At 27.4% G+C, this 19,336-nt stretch overlaps 2 protein-coding genes across 8 annotated transcripts in view; one reads left to right on the top strand and one right to left on the bottom strand.

Moving 5' to 3' along the window:
* The window catches only part of LOC107448148 (G protein-coupled receptor dmsr-1), a 430,440-nt gene that overhangs the window by 269,541 nt on the left and 141,563 nt on the right, over positions 1–19,336 (bottom strand). The gene's annotated exons all lie outside the window — the stretch shown is intronic.
* The window catches only part of LOC147816612 (G protein-coupled receptor dmsr-1-like), a 126,227-nt gene continuing 122,466 nt past the window's right edge, over positions 15,576–19,336 (top strand). Inside the window, exon 1 of the mRNA XM_016063256.4 lies at positions 15,576–15,705. The gene's annotated coding sequence lies outside the window, so the exon portion shown is untranslated. The remainder of the gene's footprint in view (positions 15,706–19,336) is intronic.

The raw sequence follows: 19,336 nt of genomic DNA, 5'->3' as shown, positions 1-19,336 counted from the left end.
CCAATTATAAATTTGAAATTAATGACGCGAAAATATGCAAGATCAGTTAAAAAAAATTGTCTTGCAACTGAAAACAATGTGTTCCTCAGTGTTATCAATCAAATTTCAAAATAATTAAAAATAATCATCCACAGCAAAAAAAGACTTAATAAATGCCAAAATTTTAAAAAACAGTGGGTTTAAAAAGCAATTTTCCTTACATTAGAAACCTAATTTATTGAATTAGCTATACGTATGCATGCATTATTTTGCACTAGGTTTCCTCAACAGTATTGATAATTTATGGAATTATTTTTAAAATGCGTTTTTAATGAATATGCAATTAAAAATTTACACGCAATTATTTTTTGAATATTTTGTACCTTTTTTTAAAAAATTGAACGTGGATTCCATCTAAGACTGATATTAAACGATTTTTTTAAACTCTACAGAATCGACAAAAAAGAATCTTGACAATACAATTACAACTATAAGTGTAGTTGTTTTTTTTTTCTGCCGGTACAGCCATTCTCACTTTAATATGAATACGATTTTTATTGCTTTTAAATACAAACAAACCTAATGCTTTTCTTAAATTTGAACGCGGATACGATTTAAGATTTGTATTAAACGATTTTCTTAAACTACAGAATTAGCAAAAAAAAATCAAGATAATTACAACTATATGTGTAATTGTTTTTGCTGCCATACTTTTATACATATTCTATTATAAAAGATTATTATTATCTAAGATTATTTTTATTGCTTTTAAATGCAAGCAAACCGAATGTTTTTTTTAAATTTGAACGCGAATACGATTTAAGATTTGTATTAAACGATTTTTTTAAACTACAGAATCAACAAAAAAGAATCTTGACAATGCAATTACAACTATACAACTATATGGGTAATTGGTTTTGATTTTTTTAACCAGTGCTGCCATACTCACTTTTATATGAATACGATTTTTATTGCTTTTGAATGGAAATAAACCAAATGCTTTTTTTCAATGCTTTTTTTTTTTAAAATCTGAACGCGGATACGATTTAAGACTTATATTAAACTATTTGTTTTTAAATTCCACAGAAGTGACGAAAAAGAATCTTGACAATACAATTACAACTATATGTGTAATTGTTTTTGCTGCTTTTTGCCGGTACTAACAAACCTATTACATAAACTCTCTATAGAAGTTTTCCGCTTGGGCGAACGTATATATCTTTTTCATGGAATCGAAAGAGAATTACATTAGACTGAAACACACACTCTGACTTCCCCTTTTATTTCGAATTCTTCAACAAATTGAGTGAAACACTCGCCTACAAGATATAGGGAGCAAGTCAAATTGAATGAGCCCCTACAAATCAGATAATTTCGCTGAAATAAATATGTAGAGCCCATTTCAATAAATTTAAATATATATTGAAGTACAGCGATGAATTCATGGAATATTTAATGGATATGCTGTCGAGAACTTTTGTACATTCGACTGGAAAATATCTGAATAGCGAGATCGGCGTAGCTGTCTTACAATTAAATCATTGGTTGAAGAGAGAACAAATTGTATAGGTTGCACCCTTTTTAAAAATGCAGCCTTTATTTGTGATTTTCCAACTATGTTGTCGTTTGTTTTTCTCGCAAAAAGTAATGCAAGTTGAGGTTTTTAAAGGATACGAAATTATGCATCTCAATTTTTTAAATTGCATTTAGAATAAATTATTCAATTAAATAAAATTAACTTTAAAAACTTGGAGATGGAAATAAAAGTCGACATGTTTCAAGCGCTCTAAAACGGGTATACATTTTCAAGACTTGCTAATGAAAAAAAGCACAAAAGTGATTCGAAATATAAAAAGTAGAGTTACGAAACGAAGCTTGTCCCGCAGTGGACTAATCGTAAAAACGTGCTTTCCAGTAGAACACCGAAGATAAACATCACTGGCTGCGGTCAATAAGCGCATGGGTGACCACTTTGATCAGCCTGAATAGTAACAGAGGATGCGCGGTATCGGTCCTCGTTATACTGTTCTACCGTAAACTGCTCCACTTCACGCACAGTTAGTCGGACTACCAAAGCAGGAGAGCCACCCCCTCTGCAGAGGATCAAAATTGCGATGGCATGTCTTCGGTTCATCCTCGGGGATGTTTCCCAGATCATCGGCAATGGCCCATTGCGCAGCTCTAGTGCGATGTAAATAAAGTACCTCTCTACTTAACGAAAGGAAAATAAAATTGAGAAGCAAAACTAGAAAACCACAGTAACCGAGAGTGAAACAAAAATAAAAAATAAAAAACAGAACAAAAAAAACCTCTGCAGTCGAAAGGGGCGAATCAGTGTAAAATGCATTTCTTCACGCTATAGAGGGTGGTGAGGAATTAATATCAATAAAAAGACAATCAGCATTCATATGAATGAAACAGGATTCCATTGTATCATGATGAGATGATGTGATTGGAGTGAAAATAATTTCGGCATTGTCGATATTGAGGGACATATTTATCGTGTTCCTTAAATCTAAATTTCAAAGCATGTCTGGGTTTTTTTTTAATATAACCGAGGTCGTGCTGACCCATTAGCATGTGGTGAATGCCCTAGTGATTTTCAAACCTGATAGGTTCTTTAAGAAACTTAAAAACAGGCCTAAACATGATTTTAAAATCAAAACGGGGAGGATATTTGCAATTTTGTAACAAACAGGTAAAAGAACGGTTAGTAGAAAGTTAGAAGAAGATAATAGTTTGGGTCTGGTGAGTTTAGCAAGAGCTGAATCAGTTATGGGAGGGTTAAATCAGCGGTTAGCAGCAAGCGACCAGAGGAAGTGCGGATCGGAGTTCAGTTTAAAGAAGAAGAATCAAAGCAAAGGTAAAATTTTTCCTTTCATGTGATAACGGTTTACTGGAAATTCAGATTCAAAATTATAGTACTTGATATTACATTTGTATAATAAATTTAGTCAAAAATACAAAAGAGAAAAGTACATTTTAACCACATAAATAGTTTAGAGTGGATCCTAGAATAATCCATACCCCGTGGCGATTTTTTTTAAATCTCGCCAAACTAGGTTTCCGGAAGATATTTCGAGGATATTACTTTGAGCGTCCGATCACACCACCAAAATTCTTAAACCTGATTCGTTATTTGTTATGCTCGAAAGTTGAATATCTTTAGAAAAGAGGTAAAAGGATTTATTTTTTCGCCATTTATGCTTTCAGATCTCTTGCTGTTACAATCATCATTATTATTTCATTTTTAAACGTTATTTCCTTTATTACCGTTAGTTATTATTTAATTTTTTAAATTTTTTTTTAGAAGATTCGGTTAAAAATGGCGAGCCAATTTTTAACTTTATTGAATGCAAAAGGTAAGAGAGCGATAATTGAATGGTATATGAATCAAAACTTAATTTCGAAAATGTATGAATACCCTATATGGTCCCATTAGAATAAAAGTTATTTTTTATTCCATTAAAAAATATTTTAATAAATTTGCAATAATTTAATTTTTTTTCTTTCTAATAATCAAAAAACATCGTTGATCCCAGTAATAATCACCAACTTGGCGAGATCTCAAAAAGTCGCCAAGAGGTTGGCTATTATAGGATTTTACCTAGTTTTTATGCTATGCTCTAAGTTATAATGACGAAGTTACCAATTTTATCACATTTACGAAATTTTATCACACACATTATAAGACCTAATTGAATTGTTAATGTTTGTACAATTGTTATTGTTTGGTATGTTGTCGTTAGCTTTTTCAGGTTCTTCTACCTTTTCCTTAGGTAAATTTTGCTTCTTATTTGCTGCTAAGAAAATGGCGTCCGTCATTGCCAATGGCTATGAGGGAATTAATGCCCGATATTTTCAGGCTGCAGCTAGAGGGCGTACTGGAGCGTTGCGATCTCGAGTTGATAAAAACTAAAATGCAATTATTTTGATTGATTCGTTTGAGGTTAATAATGTTGCTCAGTTTTCTCTAATTTATACAACATTAGGTTGAGCTTTATCTTACTTAAAAATCTTATATTTTTTGCTTGCTACTTTTATTATGAAAATGAGAAAAACATATTCGCATTTGGCATGGTAAAAAAACATTTTTTTTTTAAAAATTGAAAAGTAAAAGGTCATAATTTTGATGATTTATCTAAAGTCATAAATAAAGATACATTTTCTCCGTTTCATAACATTGTAATGTCATCTATCTATAGAAATCAAATATTTTTGCTTATTATTATAATAATCCTGAAGCGTCACCAAAAGCAATTAGGCCAGCGAAGCAGTGAGTAAACAGATATGGCAACGCCATTAAAAATAGAATAAATGCGAGATATTGTAAAGAAAACCATGCATTTCCGTATTGCCGTAAATAAATTCAAAAAAAAAAGGAGGGGTATTGTTTGTCAAAAACTGTTTTAAAAAAAAAAAAAATAAATCAGGTTGGTGTCATATAGTTTCAGTTTCATTAATTGAGAAAGAGTACTTTATTTTTTAAACATTAAAATTATTATATTTTAAAAAAGGTTAAAAGGTTGATTACCTGATCAACGAAATTTAAAATAGAATTCCAAAAGTTATAATGTTTAGTTTAGTCATATATTTTCGTTATCCAAATGGAGAAAAACAATCTCATGGGATTTCAATAATCGAGCCTCTAGTATACTTTTAACAAATATTTTTTTCCGCATTTGCAGATAATATATATTTATCGTGACAAAAAGAAGTCCTAGGTAAATAAACAAATATTTATATAAAAAATGCTCTTAAGTCTGTTAGCATCTTCCGGTCGCATATCGCAATTTCATAAAAACTTACATCATGAGCATTTTTCTTTATACGAAATATAAAATACCTGTCCCCCAAAAATATCAATGCCCAAGTAAAACATGTACAGTGTACCATAAAAACAAATCACAGTAAAAAAACTTTTTATCTAATGATCAGATCTTCGCATTCTGGGACTCAATCTTAATTGTTCAAGGGGGCGATCTCAAATAGGCTAATTAGTTAGTGCAGACGAAATTTTAAATTACGAAATCTGATACATAAACGTTCATTCTCTAAATTAGCATGCTATTTTTTTTCAATGGATTTGGATTTCTAAAACCCAAAATATAGGGAGTAGCCGCAATCTGAGAAATATGGTTCCCATAGTTTGGTCACTAGAGCGATACAAAGTTTGAACCCCTTACTGTTAATTTTACTTTTTGCGTATTTCGCAACGTAAATCCGAATATGCTTATTTAGAAAAAGTACATTTTTGTGTCTGATTTCGTAACTTAAAATATCGTCTGCACTAACTGTTTAGCACATTTGAGATCACTCCTTCGAATGATTAAGATTGAGTCCTAGAACGGGAAGATCCAATCATTAAATCAAGAGTTATTCAGGGTAGTCCTTATTTTTTTGGCGCACTGTGCATGAACAGACATATTATATCGTTATGCATAGTAATGAAAATATATAAATATATCTATTAATAACCTGAATACCATGAATAACATTATATCAACATGAATGCTTTTTATTTTAAGTATAGATAGGAAATTTTAAGTATCTACCTGTATATATGTATGCATATCTGCCAACTTTTATAGAATTCGAGGTTGAATTTCCCTAGTGAGAGTAAATGGAACTTGAATTACAATTCTAGGCAAAAACATACGCTGTATTTTGAAAAACGTATGCGGACTACCACGACACTATTACATATTAATATATATGCTGAATTGTTCTTAAAAATAGTGGTGGTCTAAAAGATAATAAATTAAGTCTTTAAATGCAAGGAATATATAAAAAAAACATACATTTTACTACCATTTTAAATATAGAAATAAAATTTAACTTTAAATGCGTAAAAGTTGGCAGGTTTTGCAAATGTCGTAAAATCAAAAACGAATTTGTATTTTGTTTTTCTTTAGAAAAGGAACAAAAATATCCTTTTTAGAACAATTCAAACACAAAAAAGAATATTTTTTAATGAACTTCAGGTGGAAAAATGCTTTTAAGCTTAAGTTTGGAATTGCCTAATCTAATACCATAGGAAAAATAAACTGATTTATAGCACTTCATTTGGAATTGTGAATACAGCTGCCCGCACGGAACATAAGTACGCGTCTAAGAAATTGTAATCCCCACTACACAGTTAAAATGGTCTCTTTTCATTCATATTCTTATCTGGAACATTTGTAAGCTTCTTAATGGTATTTGACTTTCCTACACCTTTTATAAAACCATTTTCCTCTCTTAAATATTGCTACAATATTTTTGGGATTTAAAAAGATTGATTTGTAAAAAGAAAGTCATTTCCCTTACAAAAATTCATTCTCCTTGTTTTTTTAGGTTGTTTTGAGGTTGACAGATGTAAAAAAATACCCCTGAGGCAGAAAATGAAGTTATGAAACCAAAAATAACTTCCTTATTAAACCTCAATTTCAACATCATTTACACCTCATAAAACAACCCTCATATGCAACTCAGCAATACTTTTAGTTGAGATAGGGTGAAATTACTCACACCTTAATAGCCTGTACACCTCAAAAATAACCTATTTACGCTGGTTGATCTGGTTTGGGATTTAAAGAGACTGATTTCTAAAAAGAAAGTCATTTCCCTTGCAAAAATTCATTCTCCTTGCTTTTTTTAAGGTTGTTTTGAGGTAGACAGATGTAAAAAAATGCACCTGAAGTAGAAAATGAAGTTATGTTCTGCACCAAAAATAACCTCTTTAATAAACCTCAATTTCAACCTCCGTTACACCTCATAAAATCATCCTCATTTACAACTCAACAATACTTTTAATTGAGAATGTGTGAAACTATTCACACCTCAAATATACTTATTCACCTGCAGTTTTGAAAAATTAGTTTGTACACCTCAAAAATAACCTCTTTAAGCTGGCTGATCTGGTTTGGGATTTAAAGAGACTGAATTTGTAAAAAGAAAGTCATTTCCCTTGCAAAAATTCATTCTTCTTGTTTTTTTAAGGTTGTTTTGAGGTAGACAAATGTAAAAAAATGCACCTGAAGTAGAAAGTGAAGTTATGTTCTGCACCAAAAATAACCTCCGTCATAAACCTCATTTACACCTCATAAAACAATCCTCATATATTGCTCAGCAATACTTTTAGTTGAGATTGGGTGAAACTATTCACACCTCAAATATACTTATTCGCTTGAAGCGTAGAAAAAATAGCCTGTACACCTCAAAATTAACCTGTTTAAACTGGTTGCTCTAAAACAGAGTTCCAACAACCTCAAGTGTGAATGAAATCACTTCATGCACCTTAATTATATACCTAGAGAGTTTAATCTTTTAAGCTTGTTTTTGTAATACCTAATCAAATCAACTTTAAATTAACCTAGACGCCTTAAACAACCTCAAATATACCTCCAAAACACCTTAAATTTTTGTAAGGGTTAGCTTATTAGCGAAAATTATTTAAAAATATATTTTAAAAATATTATTTTGGTGAGAAGGTGTGTGTGACTTTCAAAATTTTACCAAATTTAAAGAATTGGTCTTAAACTTGAACTTACTGATAAACTTAAATGATAAATTATTAATAAATATTATTCATTAATTAGGTAAGTATTAAACTTTACTCGGTCTTCTAAAGAGTTAAATTGGAAATTGCACTAATTGAAGCAATTTATTAGCGAAGCTACTGCTATTCAAACTCTTTGAGATTGAATTTTTATGTCATAAGTTCGCTAAAATAAGGTGACAGTTTAATAACAGTTTGGGCAATAGTGTTGCGATTCAATTGCAGTCAAATTTAATTTTTCTCTTATGTTGAGAAAATTTTAAATACTCTCTTGGCGTAATACTTCATTAATATCCAAATCGTATATTTTATTTCGTATATTTTAATTTTAAATTAACGCTAGTTTCATTAAATTTTGAAAACTGTTTTATTTCCTACCGTTTATTTAAATGGACTTAAGTAAAGTATTGGACCTTAATAAAAACTACTGAATCTATTATTTACGTTTTGATGCCGGAGCTTAAATAAAATAAATAATCTCTTTTGCTTAAATGTAATTTTTATTTCAAGAAAATTTTTCGTGATCGTCATTTTGAGAGCAAAATGAATTTTTTTAGTACTTCTGCGTCCGAATCTGATGTTGTTTGCCAATTTTGCAACTTTTTAATTTATCGTATAACCGTCGTTGAACAAACAACCCAATTTTTCGGGTCAATGAATACTAATGTTCAACTCTGTACCCTTGTAATTTTGAACACAATCCAGAAGACAAGGGAACTTCTAAATCAAGTATTGGGAGAAATTTGCATTCGTGGAAGACTTTTTTGATGGAACTAACCCGCATTAGCGCTACATCGAGGGGGGAGGGAGAACACGAGTACCCCCCACGGTTAGCCTAGATGGGGACTCTACTAACCCCATGATCCGTCTACCACTGAGGATATTTTACGTCAGCACTGTGGTTGGTGCAAGCGGATAACGTATCGACCAGCCATTGCTGGAATTCGAACCCGATTCAACTCATTGGAAGGCGAGCGCTCTATCCCTGAGCTCTTACTTATGAAACTTGTCAATACCAGCTAGCCTGATTGAAATTCCAGCCAATTTTTAAGGTAGAGGGTGCATTTCATGTTTTTCAGTGGCCTCATTTATGGCCAGGAATACGATTGCTGCCGCACACACGTAACAGCCCGTCTTACAGGGAGAGCCCAATCATACTCTATAATTTCATCAATAGATTTTAACTTTGGCTTGAACCAGAGAAGGATAAATCTCCAATTCAGTACACTCAGAGGTATTGATTTGTAATAGGAACTTGGGGGACATCGTGACTCCGACAGATTTAACGTGCACCTGTCACCATTTGACACACTGTGATTCTTCGGTCGGCTGGATTCAAACTCACGTTCTCACGAACACGAGTTCAACATCCTACCTACCAGGCTTACGTCCGAACATAACGGTGTTCAATGGTAAACAAAAGACATATATACATAATTTTAATAATATCAACCAATAACGCCAAGAATATATTTCCCTTTCTCTTTACTGATATCAAAAATTAACGCAAATACAACGATAAACGGAAAAATAAAACTCTTATTTTTCACAATAATCTCAATAGTTAAAATTTTTTTTTAATAATCATTTTAACTTGTTAAGCATAAAATATGTTTCTTTTGATTTATAATAAACGGTAACGCGAAAAATATCAGTATATTGAAAGCTAGAGCAAAAATAAATTTTTCATGATAACAGCATAAGTTGTCTATTCATAATTATGTTATCAAAATGTAACACAAAAGATGGATAACGCAAACGAAACAACAAAGAAAAACGTTAACACTAGCTGAAAATAAGTTCATGGATCAACAACAATATCACTTAATTATTTATTCAGTTAAGCACTCCCCTTCAAACAAAACAATTTGCATCACACATTTATTGTTGAGTAACACTGAGGGTTAACCTCCTTGCGACTCGCGGATCACGTGATGACCTAAATACCCATTTATAGTAATCCTTGAAAGTTTTTCTTTAAATTTTCGAAAAAAAAGTTGTTCGGATAATCTGTTATATTTTGTTTGAAAGCTCATTTTAAAATTGGATATTAAATATTTAAATGGCTGGTGAATTATTGAACAATTAATTTCAGAATTTAAGTTCCTCAGTAAAAATGAAAAATAATAATTAAAATAGTTTTAACTGAAATATTTTGCGAAATATTTAAATTAAATATATCTAAATGCCTTTTTATCAACAAAATATTATGATGTTTTGCTTCATAAGAATAAACTAACCAAGTGAACATAACTCATTAAAATAATATTTTTTTCTTTTAGTTTTCAGTAAACATAAAGTAAAAATTTTTAAAGGCATTTTTATTACAAAAAATTATGCTGTTTCACTTCATAAGAATAAATTAAACATTTTAACATATAACTCTTTAAAATAATATTTAATTTTTTTTCCTTTCTAAGCATATTTTAAACTTATGAAACTTTGTTTCAGACGTTTAAAAATATGTCTAAAATATGCAAATAATGTATGAAAAATTTTGCTAAGTTTTAAATTTTTAACAGTTAAAAAGGTATTTTTTACTCTATTCATAAAACAATCAAAGCGAAACTAGATGTGATTATAAAAATCTTGTTTTATTGTTAATATAAATTAACTTTATTCTTAAGTTTAATATTAAACGAAAACGTATTTTCTTAAAAACTGTTTTACACCTTTTCTTTTTTACACTTATTTTCAGGTTTAGACAAATTTAATTTGTTTAAAAACTAAGGCTTTTAAACTCTTAATTTTTTTATAAGTACAATTATTTAGTTCTTGTGTGCCTTTACTTTGTTCAACACCATATTTTATGTTTGTAGTTTCGAAAGAATAATTGCATATTTTAAAGCAATACATTGTGCGCTCTTTTAAATGCATGCAAAAAATTCATTGTTTCTTAATTTTCATCGTCATCGAAACAATGCTTACATATAGCAAAAAAATATGCACAGTTCGAAACAATTTTTTGTTTCTTTTTATTTATTTTCCATTTACGTATATGTTTATAACGTAACAAACTATTACGTATAAATTTAATATTTTGATTTAATATTTCGAAACTGTTTAAAACAGATTTCATAAAAACGAATTTCATCTTCAAAGATTTATTTCCGCCTTTAATTAAAAAACCTTTATTCGTCACTTGAACAGAAAACCTTTGTTTTTAATTAAATGTAGAAGATTAGCAATATTTTGCTTAACAAGGCGTATTTTATTATTTTTTTAGAGCTCAAATATTTTAATATATTTTGGACAGTATGGATTATGTCCGAAAGGAATATAGGGGACGATGAAGAACTTTTTAGGGACTTTTTAAAAATGAGGTGTGGCACTATTGAGGAAAGGAATACTATTCTAATTTGATATATCTATAAAAGTTTGAGCAGCAATTTCAATTTTTTAACAGTAATGAAAATCATTAATCATTATATGCGTTATTTTGTAAATATAAGAGCAGTTTATTGCGATCATTTTTCTTTACTATGACGACCGTTTTTGTCTTCAATGTTCTTTAAACTGCGGACATTTAAATTTCTTTATATGCTTATTTTTTTCAATTTATTTTATATATTTTTATTATTATTTTCTTGCAAGTATTTTTAGCTTGTTTATGTTTAATTTTAAAATGTATATTGTTCGTAATTTCGACTGTTATTAATAATGTATCTTGTTATAATAAATGAATAAATTGCTGGAAAATAAAACGAATCCATGAATTTACCTATCAGTTAGTAAAGGGAATCAGTAAGTTTTTATTTAGCGAATTAGATAGTAAGGAAATCTCCATGCACTGAATGGTCGAATCAGTGAAAACATTAATAAAGTTTATAAACTCATATCTTGTAATAGAATAGTTAAATACTTAAGGTGCAAAATGCATGTTGATGTGTATATCCAAGCATACAATATACATTCCAATATACAAATCAGCCTATTTAAAAATATGCTTTTCGAACGAAGAAAACTTCTGGTAAAATTCTGTATGCTAATCATTTCATATATGCTAATAAAGACCTTTATGGTGAAAAAAAACCACAATTCTAAGAATTAACTCAAAATTATATGGTATTTAAAAAATTCATTTGTTAATTTTACCGTTTCTGTGGAAACAGTTCATAGAAAATTCTGGTTTTCAAAATTATAGTTCTTATTGCCACACATTTAGAAAAAAATACAGAACTGAAAAGCAATATTAATCGAATAAATAGTTTTAATGCCATGCTCTAAGTTACTAAATTTTACCACATTTACCTAATTTCATTGCATATTATAAAACCATATTTTGTGCTTAATTTTACCAAAATAATTATGTCAAAACCCTTTGTTAAAAATTATCAAGTTTTTTGGTGTTCCCGTAGAACTAGAAACACAAAAGTTGTATCATACTTTGGCAATTTTGACAATAATGTTTTTTTTTTGTATGAATTGCTGTATTGTATTATTATGCATCATCTTTTAGTATTATTTAATATGTATTCACCTTGAATACGTTGGTTTTTAGTTTTAATCTAAAGAAAAAAGTAATCACTAGCATATAATAACATTACATCAACATTATTTTTTCAATTTCATATTTCCGTGATAATTACACTAAGTGAAAAGTAAATCACTTAATGCTCAGAAAAATGTTAATTCTCTGGAATTCGTAACTTGTAGATTTTAAATTTAATTTTAAAAATTATTTTTATTTCAATTTTTTGAAAGTCTTGCTTTATTTAAAATCTTCAATTAAGATATTAGTTTGTTTTTTTTTAAATTTGAAGTTTCTTATTTTTATTTATATACAAATGAAAATGAAGTAAATATTACAAGTATGACCTATGAACTAGAAAACTAGAGAATTTCTAATTCTTCATTTAACTTGATTTAGTAAATTTGATTGACAATAATTTTAAACACCAAGTCATACTCAGTAAACACTTTTCATTTCTTGCGGAGGAGCACTAGGCAAATTACAGCACTGCAGTATAGTTTTAAATAATCTTCTTCATTTAATGAATTAATTTTGAATGATTTAATAAATTAATTCATTAATTCATTCAATGAATCAATGAATTAAGTAGAGGTTGATAAATTTTTGTAATAAAGCTTGATTTAGTAAATTTGATTTATAATAATTTTAAACACTGCGTAAACACTTGTGATATCTAGCGGAGGAGCACAAGGCAAATTACACCACTGAAGTATAGTTTTAAATAATCTTCTTCATTTAATGAATTAATTTCTTCATTTAATGAAATTTTAATTAAAACCACTATTCATTTTATATTTATTGCGTTGATGAAATCGGTACTATCAAAACTTAGCTGCATTAAATGACTCAAATTTGGAAAGTAAGACAGATCAAACCAGTTAATTTTATTTTTAAAATATTTACGGAAGAAAAAAAGTTCAGAAGATATATAAGAAAGAGAAAAGATTTGAGTTGTGAAAAAGAAAACGACTTTGGGAAGACAATCAGTTGAATTCGGGTAAATATTTCTGCACTGATCGGGGAAAACGGAATTTTATTTATCTTAGACGAAAACATAGTTTTCAGGCAAATAGTTAGATTAATTTTGAATTTCAAATAATTTCTTTAAGTAAATAATTATATTTTTAAGAGTTTAATAACATGTTAATTTACTATAAAAATGTTATATAATAATAAATTTATCTAGTTTTATAAACTAAAAACCTAAATAATAAAAAAAATGAATAAAATCATTGTAAAAATCTAAGAAAATTTTGATTTATAATGAGTCCCTAAAAAAGAAATTGCATGCTATTTAAACGGAAAAATAATTTTCATTAATTTAATTTTCATATAACGAGAGCAAATAGTTTCTTTAAGAAAAAAAAGTTATACTTTTAGGAGTTTAATAAAGCTACTATAAAAATATTAAAAATTAATAATTTTATCTGGTTTTATAAACTAAAATCCTAAATCCAAAAAAATGAAATCATTATAAGAACCTAATAAAATTTTTAATCATAATGAGTCCTTAAAATAAAATTATTTGCTGTTTAAATGAAGAAAAAATTTTATTAATTTTTTATATAATGAGAGAAGAAGAATTTCTTTAAGTAAACAATTATATTTTTAAGAGTTGAATAACATGTTATGTACTATAAAAATGCTAAATAATAACAAATTGAGCTTGTTTTAAAACTAAATGCCTCAATTAAAAAAGGAAATAAAACATTGTAAGAATATAGCAAAATTTTGATTCAGAATAAGTCCTTATAATAAAGTTGTGTGCTATTTAAACGGAAAGTAATTTTTATTAAATTATTTTTAAAATAAAAATAATAAGAACAAATTATTTCTTATAGAATTAAACAATTATTTTTTTAGGATTTTAATTATATGTTATGAACTATAAGAATGTTGTAAATCGTAAATATATTTTTACCTCTATTTCAGTATATTATCTCTTTCATAAGCAGTTTGATCAATGCTTTTTAAAATTTTATTAGTATTTTTATATAATAATAACCGCTAAAAGATTCTAAAAATAATAATAATAAATTTATCTGTTTTTATAAACTAAAGTCCTAAATCAAAAAAAGAAATAAATCATTGTAAAAACCTAACAAAATATTGATTCATAGCGAATCCTTGAAATGAAATTGTATGCTGTTTAAACTCAAAAATAATTTTTATTAATTTATTTTTCAAATAATAAGAGCACATTATTTCTTACTGAATTTAATAATTATTTTTTTAAGATTTTAAGAACATGTTATGAACAATAAGAATGCTGTGAATCATAAATAAATTTTAATATGTTTATTTAAATATTTTGTCTCATTCATAAGTAGTACATTTAATGTTTTAAATTTTTTTTTGTATTTTTGTAGTACAATAAATACCATTAAGAGATTCTAGCATGTAATTGAGATTTATCTGGTTTTAAAACTAAAATCCTAAATAGAAAATAAATAAATTATTGTAAGAACTTATTAAAATCTTACAATAAATTATTGTAAGATTTTAATTATATGTTATGAACTATAAGAATGTTGTGAATCATAAATATATTTTTACCTCTATTTCAGTATATTATCTCTTTCAATAACAGTTTGATCAATGCTTTTTAAAACTTTATTAGTATTTTTATAATGATAAGAGCACATTGTTTCGTACTGAATTTAACAATTATTTTTTTAAGAATATGTTATGAACAATAAGAAGGCGTGAATCATAAATAAATTTTAATATGTTTATTTAAATATTTTGTCTCATTCATAAGTAGTACATTTAATGTTTTAAAATTTTTTTTGTATTTTTGTAGTACAGTAAATACCGTTAAGAGATTCTAAAAAATGTAATTGAGATTTATCTGGTTTTAAAACTAGAATCCTAAATAAAAAATAAATTAATTATTGTAAGAACCTAACAAAATTTTGATTCGTAATGAATCCCTGAAATGAAATTGTATGCTGTTTAAACGGAAAAATAATTTTTATTAATTTAAAACCTAAGAACCTAACAAACCTTTGTAACCTTTGTAAGAACCTAACAAAATTTTGATTCATAATGAGTCCCTGAAATGAAATTGTATGCTGTTTAAACGGAAAAATAATTTTTATTAATTTATTTTTTATATAATGAGGGCAAATAATTTCTTTAAGTAAACAATTACATTTTTAAGAGTTTAATAACATGTTATGAACTATAAGAATGCTGTGAATCATAAATATATTTTTATCTCCATTTCCAGATAAAATCTTGTTTATAAGCAGTATATTTTAGATACACAGCTTGGTTGAAAATATCTGAACAAACAGGAAAGTATCACAGCGTAAACGCGATAATTCTCTTAAACATTTCTTTATTCTTGTACATCTTCATGAAACAAAAGATAGTAGACAAGTTAGAAAGTCTTCGAAGGAGGCTTGAACACATCACAAACTTCTTGTCTTCGATGAAATTGTTCTTTTTTTTTTCATTCCACAAAAATTTTCAATTAACGGTAAGTCACGAAACACAAGGCCAAGAAGAGGACGCCACCTGGTGGTAGTTTCGTACTTTTTCCTTCATCTGAAGAAATCGCTCAGATTAAGCATTTTCGCCAGCTGGTCCGACCGGTGATGATATTCCGTGAGTTTTATTTAAATACTGTTTTCTGATTTAAATAAAATGATCCCAGCTTAACTGATTGGAAAAAAAGCTATTACGCTGTATCAACAAGATTATAAAGGTTAGAATTTTTATTTCACTCATTTGCATAATTTTGTGATCACATGCACTTGTTGGTTAATGTTCCATTTAAAGTGTTGCATTTAAATAATTACTTTGTGTTCTCTTGTATAATTTTCTAAACATTCTAAATAACAGAGACATTTTTGTTAATTTTATGTTTTCAACTTATTTTGCTTAATTTAACAATTGAATTATGATTCATTACAGTTTTTTCATGAACCCCAGCTTCTAATTATCTTCTTGTTAGAAAAAAAATAGTTGCTTCAAAATAGTTTTATTTAAAATACTGCATTTGTAAAAGCTACTTTTTATTTTTTGTATATTTTCTAAAAGTGAAAAGTTTTGTTAATTTATGGTGTTTAACCTATTTGGTGATTATATAGTTTGTGAATTGCGATAATATCTTTTTGTTAATAATAAGTAAAAATAATTTTTGCTTCAAAATAATTCTGTTTAAAGTATTGTAAAAGCTATTTTTTATTTCTTATATATTTCCTAAAAGGGGAAAGTTTTTCTAGTTTAATGCGTTTAACCTATTTGGTAGTTATTGGTTATTATTTTGCTTGTAAATTGCGGTAATATCTTCTTCATATTTAATTTTAAAAAATTATTTCAAAATAGTTTTATTTAAAATATTGCATTTGCAAAAGCTGTTTTTTATTTTCTCGTATTGCTTCGAAAAGTGATAAATTTTGTTAGTTTAGTTTGTTAATTTAGTGTGTTTTATCTATTTGGTTTAATTCGACTTGTAAATCGTGATTCATTACTAAATTTAAGTCCCGACTTCCTACTATCTTCCTGTCGATAATAAATAAAAAGTGTAGTGAGTTAAGCCTATTTTAATTTAGATTATTTAATTTACTGATCTCAGATTATTACTATTTTTATAAATTCCAACTTCATATTATCTTCGTGTTAATGTTAAATAAAAACAAAGCTTCCAAATAGTTTTGTTTAAAATATCGCAAGACTTTTTTTTAATATTTTTTTGTATAACTTTTAAAATAAACAAGTTTTGTTAACTTAGTGTGCTTAACTTGCTTGGCTTAATTTAATTTATGAATTATGGTTCATTACTTTCTTCATATATATCATAATGTCTCCGTGTGTTCTTAATGAGTTATGTAATGAGTAATTTCATAACACTGAATAGTTCATACAAACCTTATTTAGCATTCTAACACATTGAACACGTTCCAAAAAAATTTAATAATGCATAATATGCATAATATTGCGTAGTATAATGAGGCATAGGATATGATAGAACGTTCAACTGCTTATCTTAATAATGTAGAAAAAAAATATATAAAACAACTTATTTTACATTAACATCTCGGATAAAACAAGTGTTTTTTCTTTAAAGCACTACAGAGAGATAGGAAAAAATGATGTGAAATAAGAGAGTAAATATTGGATTTTATACATATTTTTTTCTTATTTATCATCTCCAGTTGAAACAATATTTTCTTCTGGGTTTTGCGCATAGCAGGATATTTTTTTTCTTCTTAATCATGCAATTATTTACGTTTCACGATATAATGAATTGATTTAGTGTGTTTCGAATCGATTCATTCGATAACTTATCATTTTTTTAATGAAAAAAATTTTTTTTTTCGTTTTTAGATCGTAAATATAGAAGTGAAAAATATTTTACTAATAGTTTTTACGAAACTTGTGTATCAATTAGAAGATTGTATTCATTTATAGTTAAAAATACATTGAAACAAAATAAGCATATTTAAACATTTATTGATGTAAAACCAAAAGAAATTATATTTACGATTTCTAATGTTTTTGATGTAAACTTTTTTTCTTTATTGAATTTGAAAGGCATTGTGATTTTCCATAAAAAAATATTTTTTGAAACGAAAGAGACTATCACTTTAACTATTAATGCAATATCTTAATTTTAGAGATAGTATCTTATAAAATGCATAACATCATACGCATGCATAATTTTATATTGTGGAATATAAAGATATATTGTGGTGTGTGAAAAGTATCGCTGACTTATATATTAAATTCAAAGTAACTATAAAAACTGCTAAACATCCAAAAAAAATCATTCGTACAAATTAAAATATTATTTTTAAATATTATTTCGTTATTTAACATAATATGCAATTACTATCAGTGGACAACATTCATGCACTGAAAAAAATAACTGAAAATTCCACGGAAAAACTATATTTTTCATAGAAAAGATAAACTGCTTAAAGACAAAAAAAATGTGTGTTTTTAATTGTCAGTAAGAGCGCAGCACAAAAATCCCATATTTTAACAGCTTTTCTCCGTATATTTGACGGTTTAAAACTGTTTTTCACTCTAATTATAAATGGATAATAACTGTCAATTATAATTCCAGTTTTTGCTGTGCAGTTCATTAGTTTACGACTATTTTCTTTACTTGCTCTTACTTTTCAGAAATTATTTTATGGTTTTGTAAAACCATATAAATAAAATCGCTATTCGGGAACATTGTCGAATTGATACTCTACTTGATTAGTGTCTGTCTTTCGATATAATTTCCTAGTAAGTTAAATTACCAGATAAATTATTTTTGTAAGGGTAGGCCAATATTGTTTAAATGTTTTTACACTTTAATATGATTTCAATTAGTAAGACTTTTAAAATATAGATAGTTTAAGATTTGATTCTTCTTCATAACCAAACGCTAAAACTGTTGTGGCTCAGGAGACAGAGTGCTTGGCTCCCAATAAGACAACCCAAGCTCATATCACGGGATTGATTGGTCATGCGAATTCGGTACTAGCTTCACATCAGCCACAACGCTGAGATAGATATTTTATAGAGTTCTTTTTTAAGGTTTTTGCTAAAATAACGGAGCTTTTTGTTGTTAAAATAACAGAGATTTTATTTTGTTAAAATAACAGAGTTTTTTTTCTGTTAAAATAAAAGAGTTTATTTTGTTGTAAAAGAAACAGAGTCTTTTTGTTAAAATGGCAGAGTTGGTTTGCTAAAATAACAGTACTTATCTACTTAAAAAAAACATGCGTCTGCTTTTAAATAAGAGTATTTTTTGGAAATAAACGATTTTCTACTGCAAATTTTACATCTTTTTTACAGTGCTATTTCTTTTCAAATGGTAATTACTCACTTATGTGTTTTTGCTCATAATTCAAAGAAAATAAGAAAAAATAACTGTTTCTGTAAATCTTAAAGCTAATATACTAGTTCAAATTAATAAAAAGAAAACAACTAATAGTAAATTGTCATTTATATGTTTTAAAACATCAATTCACACGCTATTTTCTTTCAAAAACTTAACAGTTTCATGAAAAGTACTATATTTTACAATTGAAAGACTTGAAGAAATATTATGATAAACCACATTTTTCAATTGTACTGTTTAATGATTTTTGTCACAAACACGATGGTTTTAAAGTAGGCCATAATTTTTTTACGAGTTGTGTTATTATCTAATGAAAAAATATTGCCAAGCATCTCTCTGGAAACAATACTTAGGAACATTTTACATTGAGATGTCATCTTTGGCATTCGACGACTTCAATCATTTTCAGTTATATGCTTTAAAAAGTCACTGATTAGGATATGTAAATCAAAATTTAAATTATAACATGCATGGTAAATTTTTAATACGGCTAAGA

This window comes from Parasteatoda tepidariorum, chromosome 1, assembly GCF_982258835.1.
Source record: "Parasteatoda tepidariorum strain Cologne lab strain chromosome 1, Ptep-v5.0, whole genome shotgun sequence".
Taxonomy (NCBI): domain Eukaryota; kingdom Metazoa; phylum Arthropoda; class Arachnida; order Araneae; family Theridiidae; genus Parasteatoda; species Parasteatoda tepidariorum.
Note: the sequence above shows the minus strand (reverse complement) of the source record. Positions and strands in the feature narration are given on the sequence as shown.